Here is a 17,792-nt window from a genome sequence, read left to right as displayed (position 1 = left end):
CCTGTAAGTGTATAAGATATGCTCTGTTGCTTTCGGTTCGACAGTAAAAACACATATTCTTTTGGTAAAACTCGTTGCTACGCTCGGCCGCGCCGCATCACCCACCTGGCTCGCCGCCACTCAGCGGAAGGGGAGGTGCGATCCCTAATTCCGACAGAGTCCCCAGTCACCCACAGGTGGCACTACCAGGGGTTCTCTCGGGCTGGGGGTGTCCGCGTCCTCGCGGGGCGGCTCTCCGGGGAAAGAGCCAAGGAGAACACCAAGGACGCTCCTGCGACGTCCTGGAAACTCCGGCTGAGTCGCCGGAGCCGCGACACGCGTCCGACCCACTCCCGCCTCCCGTCTCAGAACCGCCGCGGCGCCGTGGAAACCAGCCGCTGCCGGTCTTGGTGAGCGGGGGCGGAGCGATCGGGGCCGGGGCGGGGCCGGGAGTGCGGGGGCGGGGCCGGCGGCGCCAGGCTCGAGGCTCGGGACTCGGCGGCGCCTGAAGTCTTCACCGTCTCCACGGCTCCGCGCAGCCGGTGCGCTCCAACCAGGTAAGGGCGCCGCGGGCCGGCCGGGGTAGCTCCGGGACGGCTCCGGGACTGCGCCACTTCGGGCGGGAAAGGGTCAAGGACCGGGATGCGCGCGGCGAGAGGGGGCTTCCACAAGCCCAGAGACTGACCCTCGTGGAACGAGGAAGGGTTTTCTTCCCTCCGCGCCGCCAGGAGCGCGAGCGCGCCACGCCAGGTGAGGACCCCTGTCTCCTGCGGTTCAGGAAGGGACAGGTGCGCGTCCCGGCGTAGCCGCGCCTTCCGGCGGCCGCCGCCTCTCCGCCTCCTGGGCTCCGGCGCTGGCCTCTTCCGAGGAGCACCCGCCCCTTTTCCCCTTGGGCCCAGGCCGCCCGGCAGCAAGTTCAGCACTGGGTTCACTTCCAGCCACGTCGCGGGGCTGATTCCCCTTGTCTGGGCGCCAACGCAGTGTTGATTGAAAGTTGGCAGAATCCACAGAGACTTTTCACAGTTGGACATGTCCAAGTGCCTCACCCCACCAGCCTCACATTTTTTATCTGGGAAGTTGTGTTTGAGTCTTGAAAACAGGGGTTCGGTGAATACATATACTGGAAAAAGCTAAGGCCTTGACTCGGGAGTGTGCGCTTTCCCGCGGATCCTGAATTTTCCTTTTGATTTGATTTGTTTAGTTTTCATGGAAGAATAACACGTTGCTGTGTATCAGGTTCGTAAACAGTCTGATCTATTGCCATTCTTTGAAAACTGGAATATTTGATTAGAAAGGTAGATCTAAATGTTACTTTGGAACAAAAGGATGGCTCGTGGCTAAGTGGGTTTGAAACATATCCAAAATAGTTAACTGTTTTGAGCATATACCCTGTGTTTTTCCAGCGAGTGCCCATTTTTCCTCTTAGGAAATTTCTGAGAAATCTAGATAATTCTCCACTGAAGATCTGTAGAGGGAAAGTTAACCCCAACAAACCAGTGGGTTTACCAAATAAGTTTAGGATTCAGCAGGTTAGTTTGTGATGCTGGTAGCTCAGTTGGCAAGAATCACATGTAGTATGGAGTGTCATGATTTATAAGGAAAAAAGTGTGTGTAATTTTCTCATTTTATATTTGAAAATATTTTTTTAGTTTAGGTACGTTTTCATAGTTTAGGAAAGACCTGTACTTTCCTAACAATCCAATTAGTCTGATCATTGTATTCTCTTGCCAGCTCAGGATGCTGAGGGCCTTGTGTTTATGGTTTACGTTAATGATTTTGATGCTTCCCACCAGGGTGTGTACATTTTGGTTTGTAGAACCGTACAGGGCAAGTGTTGGAAACATGCGAATTGGTGCAGTGCTCTAGTTGGCAATACCTTTGCCCCACATAGGTCCTTGAACTAGAATTTTCACGTCTTCCCAAGTAGGAAATAAATAGAATATTAATATATGTTCTAGCACTGTCAACCTGTTTACCTACTTATTCTGTATCAAGATAGTCATCATGTTTTCTTAGCAGCTAGATACTTAAGGGCAGGGGCTATGTCTTACTAAATCATAGTAGAGCTTAGAGAATGGTGACCTTTGCTTCCCAAGTTGACCTTGACAGGGTGGCTGATGGGGTTTTAGGCAGTGTCTGGCCATTTTTTGCTTAGAGGAGAATTGCTGGTCTTCCTTTCTGTATACAGAGTGCTGGGAGCCTGGGCCTTGGGCATCCAAGCACACCTCTGCCTACAGGTTCCTCCAGGTTGACTCGGTTGGTGCCACCCTTCCCCACCCCAGCTTTTCCGGATCCTGGTCTTCCACCCTACTCCACCCGTCCTGGGTTCCCACCCTAGGGAGAATCTTGGTCTACATAGCTGGCAGGGCTGTTGACCCTCAACCTGGTGCATGATGCTCAGTAAATACCTGTCGATGGTGCTGTCACTTGTTTCAGAGCCTTTGCTGTGCTCTCTTTTTATTAGTCTACACAGACAAAGTGGAGTAATTGAAGTTGAACCCAGATAAACTGCTTTGGGGGCAGCTGCCTTGTTGGATTGGGGTCATAAATTGGGCATTGGAGTCTGTTAAAAAGGAGTGAAATTGGTCCAGGGTCACTGGCAGTTCTAAAATTACCCTGTCCCATGTGATTATGCCAGGAGAATAGCTTTGTTGGAAGGGACCCCAGAGGAGAGAGGCTTAGGAGTTGCTTCCACCTCCGAACTTGCCTCCACCTGGGCTTGCTTTTTCGTCTCAGCCCTAGCTCAACCAGTCCTGCCTTGCATTGGATTATACCTATTAACTTTCCCACTGCATTGTACTGTGCAGAGCTCAGGTGACCACCGTCCCTGGGGTCTGGATATAGAAAATGACATTTCCTTTTGTTTAGGGGAAACAAGGGTGGAATTTTCCCAAATTGTTATTGGGGAAACAAAGCAAAACCAAACAAAAAAGAGGGTTGTAGAAGCCAATTTTTGTTTTGTTTTTTGTTTTGTTTTTTTTCAGTTTTAAACTTTTAATACAAGTTACATTTCTTCCTCTCCAGAAACAAGCACTTGTGATTCTTTGAGCTGATTATTTTGGTATTTATTGCCTGTGATTGATACTTCTTGCATTTTTCAGTTTGAAGCATTATCTATCGACTTCCCGCTATGGAAAATGATGACCTGGCTCTTTTTCCCTCTAACTAATCCCCAACATAACCACAACTTCCCTATTTTCCCATCTGTGCAATAGCTAAACAGTAATTTTGGTTAATAATTGCTTTGTTGCTCACTTGCTTAGTTTTTAATATACTCATCATTAATTCAACCCAAAACTCTTGGCCAGTTTTCTACTTCTTCCGTCAGATGCATTAGGATATTCAGTCAATTTCATTTTCTCGAAGAAGCTTCCCTGAGTCTCCTGGGTTGCTCTAGCCTGGACTGATTGCCGTATCTGCATGGGGCACAGATGTCACCCTGAGGACCTCCTGTTGTCATCCCTCTGGGGATCCCCATCATTTCTCTCCTGCACTGGATCTCCTGTTACCTCTAGCACATGTCTTTATCTTGTAGACTCCCTCGTTTTGATTTATCACATCCTCAAGGAGCTTTCAGGTAATTAATGCACAGGATGTCTTTTTTTTTCTGTTCATTGTGTCTATTCATATTTTGTTTATTCATTTTACAAAAAGTGCTTGAAAATACCTGTTTTCCATGGACAATTAATAGTTTGTCTGAGTATAGACTTCTAGGATGGAACCCTTGAAGCATTGTTCCACCATTTTCTAGCTTGTGGTTTGCTGTTGAGAAATTCAGAATTGTTCTGATTCCTTAATTTTTGCCTGTAACCTGTCTACATATTACAAACCTGCTGTGTTCTTTCTGGAGGTTTATAGAATTTTCTCTTGCCCTCCATGATCCTGGAATTTTCATGATGTTGTGCTGTGGTCTGGGTCTGGTTTCATCCATTGTGCTGCGTTCTTTATCTGGAAATCTCTCTCTCAATTTTGGAAATTTTCTTGAGTTATCTCATTGATAACTTCTTCCTCTCTACTTTCTGTCATGTCTCTTTCAGAAACTGTTACTGTTATTGTTCAGATACTAGATATTTTGGGCTGGATATTAGGTATTTTCTTACATTTCTTTGCTAATATCTATCTTTTACTTCTTGGTTCTACTTTTGGGGGGATTTTTTCAATATTATCGTCTACTCCTTCTACTAAGGTTTTCACGAGTCTAATCATATTTTAAATATTTAAAATTAAAAGTCCTTTTTGTTCTCAGAATATGTATACCTACGTATTTGTGGCAAAATCTCTCTTTAGCCCTGGCTTGAGTAGTATATGGCTTACTGGTCAATTCCCTTTGTCTAGAGGGACTCATTCTGTCACCTTTGCCTCTGAATGTTTTACCTTTCAGTGAAGCTCAGTTTCTCTAAGTCTAATGTTTTCATCTGAAAGGTGGACCTGGTGTCATTGACAGCCATGTGTCCTCAATGGAAGTTATCATTATTTCCTTCTGGAGGCCAGTTTGAAACACAGTTGCCTTACCAGCAGAACATCCTCTTTTCCCATTTCAAAGCTCATGCCTTTCTTGGAATGTGCACCAAGTTCCTGTTTCTGGCTGGGCTGAGCAGAGATGACTGAACTACCCTGCTCCTCGTGGATGATCACAACTTTCCCAACCCTGTTTAACCGGTTAAGAGTCATTCCTCAGGCTCCCTTAATGCAGTGAGATCTTCCAGCCTTCTCTCTCGGTAGCTTGGCATCGATGTGACTTATGCTTATACACAGAGGAATGATGACAAGAGTCAGCTTCCACTGAAGTAGGAAGAGTATTGTTCCCAAACCATCTTATCTGTGCAGGAGAAGCAGAGCTCTATACTCCCACAGTGGCAGGCTGTGCATTGGAAATACAGAAAACACCAGTGCTGGCAATTGCTACAGTGGAGCAGGTACAGTGGTGACTTGCTTTCTGAAGGATGGCAATGAAGAATAAGATGGTTAGAAAACACTTACTCAGCAGGAACCCACTTGGTACCATTATGATCGAAAGCTCTGCCAGTGGGAATACCTGCAATGCTCATTCCTCTCTGTGCTTCCACCAGCGTCCTTTCCTTTTCTAAACAGAACCTTTGGAGCCATTGCAACCTCTTTTCCCCTCTTTCCCTTTTTCTGAAACAGTATAGTTTTTCTCTAATGTTCTATGTGATTAACAGAAGTTCTTTCTGTCTTCTCAGCTGCATTGTGAGCTCTCCTAGGGAAAAGCACATGTCTGGTAAATACCAGATAATTGTGAACACATGGCAGTTTAAAAAAATGTATATATTTGGTCATAATTATCCAAGTTGTATCTGGTCATCTAAATACATCAAATTCTTGATTAGACTTTCACTTCTCTTTGGCTATATAGACTGAAGCCATAGTGTATTCAGTTTAAGGTTTCCCAAGTGTATTGTTATTCATATTATTTGGAAATAATCCTCACTGAAAACATTCTGGAAAGAACATTATTTATTATTATTATTTTACACTTGTGTATTTCTTCTTACCGTAGTGTTGTGACTGTCTTATTTTTTACGGCTAAGAAGAGTGGGTTTTGGAGGAGGGAGGGAAGTGTGTGCTGATTAGGTTGTCTAGTCTGGTAAGTTTTATTTATTATTATTATTTTGTTCTGAGTTATAGTCAGTTTTCAATGTTGTGTCAATTTCTGGTGTATAGCACAAATTTTCAGTCATACATAAATATACATATATTAATTTTCATATTCTTTAGTCTGGTGTTTTATATAAATTTCTAAAGGAGGCAGATCTCTTTGGATTTCAGCAATATATATTTTTTCCTTTTGTAACTACATGCCATTGATTGATTGATTGATTGTCATTGGAAACTACTTTATCTATTCCCTTTATTTTTTTTCTGTAAAGCTGACATTTTATTTTAAAATAAAAAATTACAAAAAATCATCAGATCACTTATTAAGTATGTCTCTTTTTCTTTGGTTCTTAAGGTCATCTTTGGAAGCACGTAGTCTTTTTTTTTATTGCGGTATAGTCAGTTTACATGTGTCAATTTCTGGTGTACAACATAATGTTTTAGTTATGCATATACATATACATTTGTTTTCATATTCTTTTTCATTATACGTTACTACAAGATGTTGAATATAGTTCCCTGTGCTATACAGAAGAAACTTGTTTATTATTTTTAAAGGTTAAGAGGTTTGGAAATGCTTAGCTAGTAGAGTATCAAAGTGAAAGACTTTTAATGGTCATATACTATATGAAATACTTATAATGTAGAGCTGCCTGTCAAATATCCTACTCCTTTGGTCTTTAATTTTTGTGAAGTTCTAATTTTTGTGAAGTTCTAGCCTGATTTAGTGTAGGAAAGACTTTTCGTGTCTTCTCTTTATCCTGAGTAGAGTTCCAGCACTGTCTTTCTGTTAGCTATTTCCTTAGACACTGTCATGCTCTCATGTATTCCCCCAGTGTTAGGTTTCAACCACAGCTTGTAGGATCTCACATGACTACCCCCAAAATTAAATTGTGGCTTTTTTCCCCCTACAAAGTAGTGATTTCAATGTTTATTTTTCTGCAAATGTAATTTAAGCATTCAGTAAAGTTAGTTTTTACCATTGGGGTTATTTTTGTTTCATAGAAGGCCCTTGGCTTTCTTTTTTATTTTCCTCCTTTGAGGGATAAAAATACTTGATTCTTTAACCATGTAAAGAAAGAGAAATACAATTTAACTGAGTAATGGATGCTGTTAGATATGTAAATTTAGGTATGAATGCTTAAAAATTTTTTTTTAAGAAATGTCAACTTATTTACCACATATTTCAACCAGTTATAGAAGCATTGCATCAAAGAATTCTTAGGTTCTGGAATCACAGCTGGAGGTTTTTGGGCTCAGAGCTGGTGACGTATCCCTTTCCCTCCCCCAGACGAAGGATAGATCTCCCCATGCCACTGAGATTCCCCATCTCGCACTGTGCTCTCTGAACTCTCCCTGCCATCATTTAAAAAAAAAAAGCCATTTTATAGAGTTTTATATATTCATTGTTAAAAAACGTAAGCAATACTGAAGCTTACACAAAAGAGATTAAAAATGACTGTAAAACTATTCCAGGGAGAATCTTGGTGAACTCCTTCTCGGTCATCTTTATCATCATTTGACTTTTCAGAAATCTTTAGCAACTTTCTAGCAAGTAATTAGCCTAAGGAGCATTAGGTGCAACCATTTCTGTAACTCCAAATACTGTGATCTTTACGTATATGTATGTGTGTGTGTGGGAGGGGGTGTGTATGCAGCTGCTTTATGAGGTTATAATTAGTTCAGGCATAGTGTTCTTTGGGTAACATTATTTCAAATAGACATTTTCTTCTGGGAATGATTATCATTTAATAGCTAGGTGACAGTCTGTCATGTTAACATACAATGATATTTTGACCCACTCTCCAACTGTTGGACATGTGGTTTTTTTGTTTTGTTTTGTTTTGTTTTGAAGTAAGTAGTGTTGCTATACATTTTTCTCTTTGGGGGATTGTTTCCTTGGAAAATAGTTTTCAAAATACCACTCTTGAATTAAAGGGTTTCTAGTTTCTGTTAATCATTTTCAGAGGGACACAAAATAATAATCTGAAAAAGCTCACTGGCTAGCTGAAGTTATATAAAGTTTCCATACCTCTTTTTGGACCTTTTGGATTCACAGTATCTCCTTTGTGTGAAGGTTTATTTTGAGTTATCGAGGCTGTGTATCCAGCTGTAGATCAGATAATAAAGCCAGGGTAACCTGACAGGTTCATTTGTGAGGCTGTGTCTGGTTGGTAAATGTCTGTAGCCTCATTTTATTTTGTGGGATGTCTGGTTGGAAAAGTTTCCAGGGATCAGTAGCAAAAAATGGAGAGGTTTTTATGGTATCTGTGAAACTACATTTGCCCTTCGTACCTAGTCTAGGTTTCATGAACCTTTCTGTAAGCAGGGAAAGGCATTATGTGTTCAGCAGAAAATTCCAACCCTCCCATCTGTTTCCCCATTCCTGGACTGCATGAGGAAGTAGGAGGGGCAAGGCAACCAGTAACAGGAGAGAATTCTGCATTAATGTGGTTTCTTGATAAAGAACTAGAATGGAGTAAATTCTTATTCAGAGTTTTCCCCTGACATTTTTCTGTCTAAAGTTTAAAGCCTGGGCTCAATTTTGAAGTCAGCTCTTAATTGGTATTATGCCATGCCTTGGGTTTTCCATCTATTAAACAAAGCGTAATGACACCTAATTAACAGTCCACTTCAGAGAGGTTCATGGCCTAATGCTTGTAAAGGACTTTGAGCTTTTCCCAGGCTGTTTCATACACACTCATGAGTGATGAGATGGCTTGTTCTCTTTAGTGGAGGGTATCTATATTATGCCTATTTTATAGATGAGTAAAGTGAGCCTCGTAGAAGATAATGGCTTGCTGAGAATCAGATGGTAGATTTAGTGTAGTGTCTGGAAATTTTCTTGGAATCACAAGTGGAATCTAAAATAAATTCTGCATGAGTGTATGTGTTGAGAAAGTGGATTTTACAGTTTTTAGGCAAATATGATCCTTTGGGAGGATAGGCTCCTCCCTTGTAAGGAGGAATCATGTTTGACGAATTCACTAGAGTTCTTCAAGGGCATTAAATAATTATGGAAGCTAGGGATAAACTGTGATTTTCAAAGTGATCTTGAAAAGACCACACAAAGGCTATTAAATAAATTGAGTCAGTGTGAGGCTGGGAGAAATGTCTTTAAAAGTCAGGAATAGGAAGAGGGTTGGAAGACAGAGCAAAAGTTAAGCATAGATGGACATTTCTCAGGATGCAAATGTGAGTAAACTAGTTTAAGTATTATCGTTTTTAAAATAAACCATGGAGAAGAGGGAGTACACAGTGTAAACTCCAAGTTTATAGTCAACATGAACCTTTTGGGACACTAAAAAGCCAAATTGCTGGTCTCAAGTTTACAAAGGACTTTGAGCTTTTCCCAGGCTGTTTCATACACACTCATGAGTATTACACAAAATGGCAGGGAAGTGGTAAAGAATGCATTTAGGTAGAATGAATCCATCTGTACTATGCAGATGGATGTTCTAGTTCTTACTCAAGAAAGAGATTCAGATATTACTAGACTCTTAACTGAAGACATTGACTAAGTGTAGGATTTGGAACAAAAAAGCTAACTAAATCTTAGCTGTTGTTACACATAATTTAGAAACACCATCTGACCCCATTTCATGATGCTTCAGCACCTAAGATAGTTTCATCAGTGTACCTTAAAAACACAGTGGACTTAAGACAAAGCAAATATGTAAATTGGCACCTTCTTAATTCCCAAATAATGCCCCAGTCACCCCTAGTCATTGATTGAGCACATAAGTTGTGCCAGGCTCTGTGCTTAAGCTCTTTATATTGGATTATCTCATTTAATCATCCCGGCAACTCCCTTCATCAGCAGTTTACAGATGAAGAGCTTGAAACTCAGGGAGATTCAGGGAGATTTGCTTAAGTGGTGGAGCCAGAGTTCAGAGCAGTGCAGTCTGACTCCAGAGTGTACCCTGAGGACTCTACTGAGCTGCACACACTGAGCTCTCTCCCTGTTATTTTCCCTTCTGGTAAACAGAGTGGACAACCTAGAAGAAAACATAAAGATCTGCTTCAAACAAACCTAAAAGCAACCAGTTCCTCTGGGTATCGTTCCAGGCCCCTTAGCACTATAGATCCTAAGATGTCTTCATAGCAGCACTGTTGAAGAGAAATTAAGTGAGTCCTTAATGTAATTTTAAAGTTTCTAGTAGCCCCATTAAAAAACCCAAAACACAATAGGTGAAGTTAAACTTAATTGTGTATTTTGTGTAACCCAATGTATAGAAAATACTATAATTTCACCATGTAATCATATAAAAATTATTAATAAAATACCAGAAAAAACTCAGGAGCTTGATATGAGCAATACAGTACAATGCAATACAATTCAGTATCTTACAAGGTGCAGGGGAAAAAGTAAAATGTACTCCAACCAAAAAAGTTAATGGAAACACTATGTTGTTTCAGTTTAAAATTTTAAATTAAAATGAATTAAAATGAAATACAATTGAAAAATTAGTTCCTAAGTTGTACTGGCCACATATCAAGTGTCTAATAGCTATTTGTGGGGAGTGGCTACTATATTGAGTGGAGCAGCACTATAGCAAAAGTTCTTCTCTGTCTCCAAAGGCCTGGGGACTCCCAGGTACTCCATCCTCACCCTATCCCTCGACCCCTCTCAGTCCCCATGTCATCTTCCCTGCCTATGCCCAGGGCTGCCACATATAGTTGTGCAGGTTATACACTGCATAACTCTGGGATGTCATTCACATTGTCGATCTGGTAGATTTGTTTACTGTGACACATGGAAGTAAAATTTCTAAAGGAAGAAACGCTTTTTCGTAATTCACACGAAGGCATTTTTGCGGGGGTGATTGAAGTCCTTTTTATACTTTCTTAGCATTCCAGCAGATGGGCCCAGGTTTGGTTCTCCAGTACGCTCAGTGCGTTCCCAGTGCCCACAGCCTGTGGCTGAAAGCAAGGAAGCAGCTTCAGTCAGCCTCCCCCTCCCCCAAATAATGTCACAAAGCCACAGTCACCTTGGAGCCATGCATCTCATTCATAATTGTATCCCCAGTGCCTGGCACGTGATAGATGCTTAACACATTTATTGATTTGAATTGTCATCTCAGAGTTCGCTCAGGGCCCCTGTGCTGTATCCTGAGTTGCCCTGATGAATCTTGACCCAGCGCTGATTTATCCAAGTGCTGACCTGGCTGTCTCTTTCACCGAGTTACAGCTCAACTTTCATGTGGTGCCCTTGTTCCAGATGATAATTGTCATGATTGTTATTGTTACTAATAACAGCATTGATCACTTTCTGGCAAGCATTGTGCTTAGCAGTTTATGTGCTTTATTTCATTTAATCTTTCCAAACACATCTAGATGATAGGTACTATTATCCTGTTTTATAAGGAGGAAACTGAGGCACTGAGAAATTAAGTAATTTACCTGAGGTCACACAGCTAGTAAGTGTCAAAGCTGAAATTTGAAACCAGTTCTGTTTGACCAGCTCAAAGCCCTTCTATGGTTTAAGTAAGGAGACTGGCCTTTTTTGGTCTCTGGGGCCAGGCTGACCAGTGACCACACTGTCTAGAGTGGACTTATTATTTGTTTGCCCAGACTTCCTTCCTCTGGGGGACCTCTCTGTCCACAAGTCATGTGGTTTGGGTGGGGCTGACACCAACCCCAGCAGTGGTCATGTGACTCAGCTTTGGCCAGTCTGAGACGTGCCTCCTCCACCTGACCAAGTGATTGGTTCAGAGGTTAGCACATGACCCAGGCTCCCTCAATCAGGCTCCTTTCCTGCTCCAGTTTAGGAAAGGAGGCATTCTTTTCCTTTGGGATTTTTTTCTTTTTGCTGCTGGAGTGATGTAACCTGGAGCTCCTGGTGGCCGTCTTTCCACTAAATGGAGGAAGCTGTTTGAAGTAGGAGAGAATGTACGAGGCCAGCATGCAGTGAGAAGTAGCGCTGAGCGGTGGTGAGAGCACAGACAGCATCATTTGAACCCCAGGATTCAGATGTGCCTGAAGCATCCCGGCACTTCTGGTTATGTGAGCTAATACATGCCTTTGCTTGTTGTCGTGTGCTTAAATCTAGTTATTTGCCATTGAAGACCCTGCGTAATATATAGACTTTGCAGAGGTTTTTGTCTTGGATTCCCCCTCGCCATTCTCTGTCTACCTTTTGGATGAGCTCACTACTTCTCGGGCCTTGGTGCCTACTGCTGTCTGCCCTGAGCCTGAAAGGCTTTGATCCCTGTAGACTCTGTGCGTGTTCAGCTTGCTTCTTCCCTTTCAGGTCTGAGCTCTGCCCTAGTGCAAGGAGATACCACACCCAGCTCCTTTTCAGTATGCCCCCAACTCATTGCCCTCATGGCTCAGCCCACACACAGGGATAAAGATTGTTCCATGAGTGAAACATTAGAGAAATCTGTTCTTTGTAGACATTAGAAGAATTACTCATCAACCTCCTTTTAAACATTGATCAAAGACTTGAATGCTTAACTCATCTGGCCTCTGACACTATCTGGGATCTTCGCCAGTTCAGGCCAGAGCTGTGCCTCGTATCCCCAGTTCCCTTGGCTCCAAGCCTTTCTTATCAGCTGTCTTCTTATGCACTCTCAACTCCCCTGTGATTCTGAGCTTGCATCCTTCTACTGGCTTCCTTCCCAAATCTTTCCAGCGGCCCGCTGAGGGCATTGTTCCATTGTGAATCATCATTCCCACACCCCGGCCGCCTCCCAGAGTCAGAGCACTCCCTTATCTGCAGCTCTCTCTGCTGCTGCCTTCTCCTGGCTTCCTCAGGCTACTTTCAGGTCATGCCAGAACCCGTTCTCCTTTAGAGCTCAAGCCATTCGTGCAAATAGCCTCCTGGTTTCTCCTTTTATCACCAACCTCTTGGTCATTCTCCCTGGGAGACTCACCTGGTTCATGGTCTTCTCTCCCAACTCTGCCATCTCCGCATTCATATATACAACTAACTTCACATGTCTGCGGTAAGTTGTGCATGTGCCTCGAGGTAGTTAAGGGGAGTAGCTAATTGTGGCTGGAGTGGGAAATAAGGGAGACTGCTTAAAAGTGATGACCTGTGATCAGGACTTTAAAAAATGAATGGGATTTAAACAAGGAAGGGCTCTTCTTGGCAGAGAGAGCAACCCCAACAAAGGCATGGGGATTTGAAAATGTTTACTTGCTTGAGCTCTTAGAAATCAATAATAAGATGGGAAGAGGGAACCCAGATTAGATTTGACATGATTATATTTACTTAAGATTAAGGAATAACCCTAAGAAGGGTCCAATGTGGAGAATAAAAGAGAAGAACCAGCCTTTATTATAAAAGGGAGAAGGATTTTGAAATGTTTTTAGGCATAGGATGATACTGTAAACTTCAAGACTGAAACCTTGTTGGATTGATTATAAAGGAAGAGGAATAATTAAAGTGGTTTAAGAAAGTTCATAATATGACTAAGGATATAGAAAGAAGGGATAGTGGAAGAAAAGGTGGGAGGATTTGCAGAGCAGACTGGGATATGGGGGAGCAGGGCAGAGAAACCAGGCAGGACGTCTGCTGCTTAGGAGGTGGGAGAGACTGAGGCCCTGCCTGGCGACAGGGCGGTTTGAAGGTGTAGGATGCTGGGAGAAAACAGCCGCATACTAGATATGGATCAAATTAGTTGGCCTTTTAATTACCTTATATATAAAGAGAAAGATGTTTATTTCATCATGTTAAAAATGACTTAAATTACATAAGCTTAAAATGTTTCTCAAACTGTTCTGTAGATTACTACAACTCTGGGAGATGTTAATAAGTTTCAAAAGAAATAGAATGAGTTCTGTGATCAAATAAGGTTGGGAAATACTGTATTCTATATGATTCACAGAACCTATTCAGATAATAACCGTTCGGAGAATTGTGCACAAGGAACCAGTTTGACGTTGTTTAACCCAGCTTTTCTTAAATGTATTTGTTCATTCATTCAGCCAGCATGCATACTATGTGCATACTATGATAGTATGTTTTGGTCACCGTGCTGGCTGCTGGTCCTACAGTGGAGAATTAAATCAGCACATGTCCCTGCCCTTGTGAGATTATGGTCTGGTGTAATCTGACAGGTTCCTCATGTTCTGAGAAACACAGTTTGGGAAGCTTTGAATTAAGTTGTTTAGATATTCTTGTTTGTGCTCTGGAATGGAGCAGAGTGATTATCTGCCTGCCTACCCTCTGCCTCCATGTCTCTACGTTACACCAATCCCCCCACTTCTTTGCAGAATGTTTCCTGCACCTCCTGCCTTGGGGGTGGCAGAGCTGATGACAAGGTCACTTTCAGGTCTGGAAAGTTGGTGACTTGTCCAAGGTCACCCAGCCAGTTGGTGGCAGAACCAGGGCCAGAACCCAGCTCTTCAGACTCTAGGTCCTGTACTCATTACATTTTTGGTGAGAAGGGACAATCTGAAATGCCTAAAAATTGAAAAAAAATTAGGTTGACTCATCAGGTTGAGTGAGATACTAAGGATTATGCCATTTACTCATTAGTAGCAGGGCTGGTTTAGATACCACCACCACCACCACCTCCACCACCGTCACTGTCATCACTGATGTTGAGTAATCACTATGATCCACGTACCATGCTGAGTACTTTATATATATTTTAGTTTGTACAACTCTGTGAAGTTGTAATTATTCCCCCATTTTATAGATGAGGAGACAAGCTCAGAGAGGTGAGTGGTGTATCGACGTTTACGTAGCAAGGAAGGGGCAGAGCCAAGCTTCTGTTCAACGCTCTTTTCAGTGTCTGCACTCTTCACTTCACTTTATATTAGGTGAAATTTTTTTCTCTGCTTCTAGAATTCCCTCTCAGAATCAGTCTGTCTTTTCTCCTTTGCCATTTCAGCTAGCCTGGCTCCTTCTCTTTGTAAAAACCTGATTCCAGAAAGGATCTGATCATTTATTTATTCCATGTCAGGTAGCATTCATCAGATATTTAATGAGTACCTACTATGTGAAGGGACTGTTTTAGGAGCTGAGGATCCTTCAGTGAACGTATAGACGTGGTTCCTGCTCATGTGGAATTTATAATAAATGGGGCGATCACACGATTAAAAATAAATATTCAATAAAAATGTCACATAGTGATAAGTATCATGAAATTAAAATATGGATCTGAGAGTGACTGGTTGTCTACTTTAGGCTGTGTGGAAGGCCTTTTTGTGAAAGTGACAATTTAGGTTGGTGTTTGAGTTATAAGAAGTTACTGGTTAGAGACCAAGCAAGAGGGAGTGGGTGGAATGATTTTCTAGGTAGAAAGAACATAATTTGCTAAGACTTCCCCATGCCATGAGTTTGTCCTGTGTGAAGGACAGGAAGAAGGCTGGTGTGGTTGACTCATAGTGGGCCAGGGGGAGAGTGGTACTAGATGTGGTTAAACAAGGAGGTGGTATGCTAGGTTAAGAGATTAGGTTTTAGTCTAAGTGCAGGGAAGCCATTAGAGGGTTTAAGCAGAACTGAGGACATGAACTGATTTATAGTTTTAAAACTTTGAGTTGATTGATGAATGGGAAAGACTTCTAAGAAGATAAGGAAGGAAGCAACGAGACCTGATAGAAGGATGTTGCAATAGTCCTGACAAGCGATGATGTCTGTGTCAGTTATTGCCACAGTAATGCCATGTAACAAACATCCCCATAAACTTAGTGGTATATAGGAATAAGGATTTTTTTTTTGCTCATGAGTCAGCAGGATGGCTGGGTAGTTCTGGGCCAGGCTTGGCTGATCTTGACTGGGCCTGCCCGTGTCTGATCAGCTGTGGATCAGATAAGCAGATCTGCCATATTGCCTGGCTCCTCTGATGTGTTTGTGAGGGCCAGCTGGCTGTTGCCTGTCTAGTATGGCCTCAGCTGAGATGGCTGGGACAACTCTTCTCTCCTCTGTGTTTATGTTACATCCCTGTGGGAGGCTAGCCTGGGCTTATTCTCAGACTGGCCCACTCATAGTCTCATGGTGACCACAAAGAAGCAAGAAAGGAAGTAGAAATGAGCAAGCAGGTTTTTAAGCCTTAGCTTGTGTCAAATTTGCCAGTGTTCCATTGGTCAAGGCAAATTACATGAGTACATCCACAGTTAGTATGGGAGAGCATTGCCAAAGAGCAGGGACACAGAGAGGTGTGAAAAGATGCAAGGAGGTATGAAAATCAGGGCCATTAGTGCAATCAACCTATTACACTAATGAGAGAAGAGTGAAGTAGAGACTTGACTATTCAGGTTTAGAATATTTTGGAGGTACAGTCCAAAGACCATGCTGATGGATTAGACTTGAGGTGTGAGAGAGAAGAATGAATCAAAGATAACTCTTAAGACTTTTGGCTCAACAGCTGGGGAGATGGTGAGACCATTTATTCAGATGGCAAAGACTGGATAAAGAGCAAATTTTAGGGGACTATCTAGCTTTCTGTTTTAGCCATATTATGTTTGAGATGCTGGTTGGATATTCAAATAAAGATGTCAGGTTTGCAATTGGATATATAATTCTGAGGTTCTTGGGGACAGGACAAAAGATGTAGAATTCAGAGTTATCAACATATAGATGGTATTTAAAGCCATGTAACTGGGTGAGGCCACCTCTGAGGAGTGTAGAGATGAAAAAGCAAAGCAAGCCCGGGAGAGAGCCCTGATGCACACCAGTGTTTATAAGTAAAGCAGAAGAGTAGACACCAGCAAAGGACACTGAGAAGGTACAGCCTCTAAGATCAGAGGAAAATCCAGGAAACTTTGTGTCACAGAGAACCAAGAGTAATGAAGCATTTCAAGGAGAGACTGGTCAGCTGTGTTGAACATTGCTGGAGGTCAAGTGATATAAAAACTGAGAAGTGACCACTGGGTCTGGCAAGAAGGCTGTTCCTGGTGACCTTGGCAAATGCAATCTTAGTGGAATGATGAAGACAGAAGCCCAACTGAGCAGTCTGAGGAAAGCACATGAATTGAGAAGCAGAGACAGCAACCCTAATCCTATCTTTCAAGAGCTTTTGCTGTAAAGAGACTCAAAAGTAGCATGGTGGTAGGGGGTGAATGTGGGTCGAGGGGATGGTTTATGTTTGGGGACATAAGTGATGCTACTGTACCAAAGGGGATGATGAACTAGAGAGCAATCAGGTGCACTGAAAAGAGGAGCAGACCACAGGTCAGAAATGTTTGAGATTGCAAGAGAGGATGGGACTGAAAATTTAGAGGAAGCTTAGTCAGTGTGTTGCCTTCTTCAGGGGTATTTGGGTGCTATGTTTTATTTCTAATTTTGGAATGAAGGGGTATATTTACCACTGGAACAATTTCAGCCATCAGCCAAGGTAGGGAAGAACATGAATCCTGTTGTAGCACTGGGCAGATTGAATGCCCTCCGCTAGGCTCACTCAGCTACCATTGTAGAGGAGAGACCTCTCTGGAATTATTCTTTCTGTAGGTGGTTCTCAGTGTTTCTTATAATGATAGTAAAGCTGATAAATTCAGTTTCTTAGATTTTTAAAAAATTGAAGTATAATTGATTTACAATATTGTATAAGCTACAGGTGTACATTAGTTTCTTAGATTTTGATATGGGTAGTAAGTTGGGCAGGTCCTGGGCAGAGCTAAGAATGGAATGTGAATTCCATTGTCCTGGACACTTCCTTGTCCAGGATTTTGTACTGGTATGACAATGCCAGTATAAAGTACTAGTTGCACCCAGCAAGTAGGTATTACCATTTATGCATACACTAGTAGACTTTAAGGTGATTGGTTAATGTACTCCAGTAGATCCTAGACCAGGCACGCGTTCTATAATTCCAGCTGAGTGATAGAAGTTTTGCTTTTTATGCTTTTTAAGCCAGTGTAACTTTAATTTTAAAGTATAATGTAAAACAAAAATATTAAATAAATGGTAATTTAAAATGTGTCTTGTATAAGTTCAAGAGTACATTTGGTGGTATTTAAGCAACTATTTTCATCATCCTTCCCAGAGTTTGTGCTCTGTGTGTGGTGAGTGAGGATGGTGGTGTGAAAAAAATGCAGTACCCTGTCTTAGAGTGTCTTCACAGCCTTGGGGAGATTTTTGTTCAATTCCTTTGAATCTCCTTTGCTGTTTCACTCATTTAAGATAATGGTGTCTACTCGTGTAATTCATACTGTGAACTGAGAACCACACCTGTCACCGCTCTGCCTTTTACAGCTTCCTGATTTGGTGGCAATAATACTGAAAAGGACATCTGCTCGGGTCT

The 17,792-nt window shown here is 42.1% G+C and overlaps 1 protein-coding gene and 1 long non-coding RNA gene across 6 annotated transcripts in view; one reads left to right on the top strand and one right to left on the bottom strand.

Moving 5' to 3' along the window:
• The window catches only part of LOC116668908, a 49,309-nt gene extending 49,071 nt beyond the window's left edge, over positions 1 to 238 (bottom strand). The window contains exon 1 of the long non-coding RNA XR_004326167.1: positions 106 to 238. This is a non-coding gene — a long non-coding RNA (uncharacterized LOC116668908). The remainder of the gene's footprint in view (positions 1 to 105) is intronic.
• Positions 1 to 17,792, top strand: part of TEC (tec protein tyrosine kinase) — a 158,532-nt gene that overhangs the window by 43,185 nt on the left and 97,555 nt on the right. Inside the window, exon 1 of one of the 5 annotated variants that reach the window (XM_032497065.1) lies at positions 254 to 389. The exons of 1 other annotated variant lie outside the window; for it this stretch is intronic. The gene's annotated coding sequence lies outside the window, so the exon portion shown is untranslated. Of the gene's footprint in view, positions 1 to 253; positions 390 to 410; positions 537 to 570; positions 730 to 11,440; positions 11,529 to 17,792 lie in introns of those variants that run through there. 3 more of the 5 variants (XM_032497055.1, XM_032497058.1, XM_032497078.1) reach the window with 3 other exon arrangements.

Source organism: Camelus ferus, chromosome 2, assembly GCF_009834535.1.
Source record: "Camelus ferus isolate YT-003-E chromosome 2, BCGSAC_Cfer_1.0, whole genome shotgun sequence".
NCBI classification, from domain to species: domain Eukaryota; kingdom Metazoa; phylum Chordata; class Mammalia; order Artiodactyla; family Camelidae; genus Camelus; species Camelus ferus.
The sequence above is the reverse complement of the archived record's forward strand: the minus strand, read 5'-3'. Positions and strand labels throughout refer to the sequence as shown.